Genomic DNA, 2,947 nt, shown 5'->3' with positions numbered 1-2,947 from the left:
GAGCTTATGGGGATAAGCACGGGTGACGTGACAATCCGGGTCGGGTTATTCGGACCCGGGGGTGCCGGTGGCCCATAGATCCGGAAGAAGGGAAAAACTGGCGCCCACAGCTGCCCCAAAACCAGATACCCGCCGCCTGTTTTCCACAAGACGGTTTTCCAGAAAACCGGGAGGATGTGGATGCGGGCCCCGCTATCCGCTTGGCCTCCACGATATGTGGCGATTCGACCTCACTCTGACACCCTCATGTGCCCTCCACGCGCCCACCCCCCTAATGCCCCCTATGGTGATTCACGTGGCCCTTCCTGTGTCTTCTGCGTCTACTGGTAAGAAAAATGCTGCGAGCTATGGTACGTAGAGTCAGGATGTTTATCATTTCTCCATTTATGCGTATTAATATATTTACATGGCTTAAGTTAATTTTTTTTCAAGAATAATTCCAAAGATATTAAATTATTAATATAAGATAAGGATTCATGTATGTTTTGTGCAGATTGAGCTGGACACAATTCGACCCGACACAACGATCTGATTCTTGGTTGTTAATTGCTGATTCACATTTTAAAATTATGCAGAGTAGTCTAGACAAGTGAATATATTTTGTCCTGTAACGTTTTCCTTCCAACCTCAAACTGACTTAAACATTGATTTTTTTTGAAATCACCCGATGAACCTAACAATATCTTTCGTCTCAAATTCTCAAATACCCAATTTAAATTGTTTTGAGAACAATCTTAATTTTTGGTCTCGATTTTATATTTTTAAATGAAATATTATTCTACAATTATATATAGTAATATAGAAAAAATTATAATTTTTCAATCACAAACAACGATTTATAATACAAGTCACACAACTACACTAACTTTTTTGTCATACAGTTACTATTTACTTATTTTTAATATTATATGTTAATTTATATATTTTATTTTTTTATAATATATTTTAAAATATAAAATATAAATTATTAAATAGGAAAAAAAGAAATAGAGTAGGATAAGCTTTAGGAGAAGTGACATCCACGCGGTGGGGAATGGGCGTGAGTCGACTAAACTCTGGGTTCGGGGAGTTTGACATTTTATTAGAGGGTGGGACCATGGTTGAATGAAATTGAGTGGAGATACACCTCCCAATTCCATGAATGTGGCTACCTGGTTTCTAACAAATACCGCTCTCCTCTCTTACCTCCTACACTATGAAACAGCTGCATCCGACCCTAGTTTCCACTTCCTCCTACAAACCCCCAATCAATGTCCACACACCACCCCATATATATATATATATGTATGTATCTACATACATTCAGCAAAAATCTTCTTCTTACCTTCTGTTTTCTCTCTTGCGAATTTTCACAAACACGTTGCGTCCAGCTGAGTATCGCTCCGTTCATCGCTTGAATTTGATTTGGATTTTTTATCAAAATGCGGATGAGCTGTAATGGTTGTCGAGTTTTGCGGAAGGGGGGCGGGGGGAACAGCAACGGCGGGGTTGGACTCGCAGGCCAACGCCACCGTTTTCCTGGCCAAGTTCTACGGCCGTGCCGGCCTCATGAATCTCATCAATGCCGGACCTAGCCACCTCCGCCCTGGTTCGCCTCTTCTTTCTCGTCATTACGTACATATGAATTTATTAATTAAACGCGAACCCGTTTCTGATGGATGTGAATTTTCTGGTTTGCAGCGATTTTTAGGTCTTTGCTGTACGAGGCCTGCGGGAGGATTGTGAACCCGATATACGGGTCGGTCGGGTTGATGTGGTCCGGGAGCTGGCAGCTCTGCCAGAATGCTGTTGAGGCGGTTCTGAAAGGAGCTCCGATAACCCAGATTGCAACTGATGCTGCTGCGGCCAAAAACGGGCCCCCGCTCAAGGCCTATGACATAAGGCATGTCAACAAGGAAGAGAACTTGAATGATCTGCATCGAGTCAGGAACCGCTGCCGCTTCAAGCGGTCCGCACCGAAGTCGAAGCGGAGCCGGGTCCGGGTCGAGTCAGCGGAAGAGACCAGCCACGATGAGGTGAACAGGACGTCGCCGAGCCATGAGTCATCCTTGAGCCATCAATCCGAGACGACGGAGCCCGTGGTGGAGAGGATAAGCGGGCAGAGTGAGAGTCTGGGCTCCGCCGAGACCGCGGAGGCGGAAGCCGATCATGGCGTCGGAGTTGAACCCAATTTCAACACAGACCACCGACTGGCCAATGACGATGAGATTGAGCTGGATCTAACCCTGGGCTTGGAGCCCATGAAACGCTCACCGAAGCCGAAGCGGAGACAAGCCGGTGACTCGGCCGACAACGGTGGGCTTTGTAAAATGGAGCTAGCGCTCGAGTGTCCGGCTTCGTGATAGATGAAGATGATCAGTTTTTGACGTACGGCGGGGATCAAAGTTCAAACGTTCCATTGATTCTTTACCTTCAGTTTTGGGTTTTTTTAATTTTTGTGTGTGTTGACAAAAATGCCCTTTGTGAGGAGAAGAGGTGTACAAAAGTGTGATACAAGAAGAGTTAGGTAGATGAGTTATGTAGGGATACAAGACAAGACATATATATACATATATATATATGAGTCAATGATACAAAAAAGTCTTTTCCAATTTCCATTTTTACTCTAAATTCAACAATTAAGACACTACGGGTTTTACCATAATTGTAAATAAATATTTTTTAAAATTAACAATCGTTTTTGTGACAGATAATTATAAAAATAACTGTTAAATGATGATTGGTAATATTTATAATTTTTAAATAATGATGAAAATTTATAATTATAGCGAACATTAGGTTTTTTGTTGGAACATAACCAATGATTTAGTATCCATTTTTCTAATTATCAATAAATAATTATATAATTATTAAATTAGACAAATATTATATTTGACATTTGGATTTTTAATAATGTGGTAATGAATATTAATATATAAACATATAAAAAAAAATACATTTTGCTTCT

At 41.4% G+C, this 2,947-nt stretch overlaps 1 pseudogene; it reads left to right on the top strand.

Moving 5' to 3' along the window:
* LOC105176167 lies at positions 1,241-2,595 on the top strand (annotated as a pseudogene).

This window comes from Sesamum indicum, linkage group LG13, assembly GCF_000512975.1.
Source record: "Sesamum indicum cultivar Zhongzhi No. 13 linkage group LG13, S_indicum_v1.0, whole genome shotgun sequence".
In the NCBI taxonomy this organism is placed as follows: domain Eukaryota; kingdom Viridiplantae; phylum Streptophyta; class Magnoliopsida; order Lamiales; family Pedaliaceae; genus Sesamum; species Sesamum indicum.
Note: the sequence above shows the minus strand (reverse complement) of the source record. Positions and strands in the feature narration are given on the sequence as shown.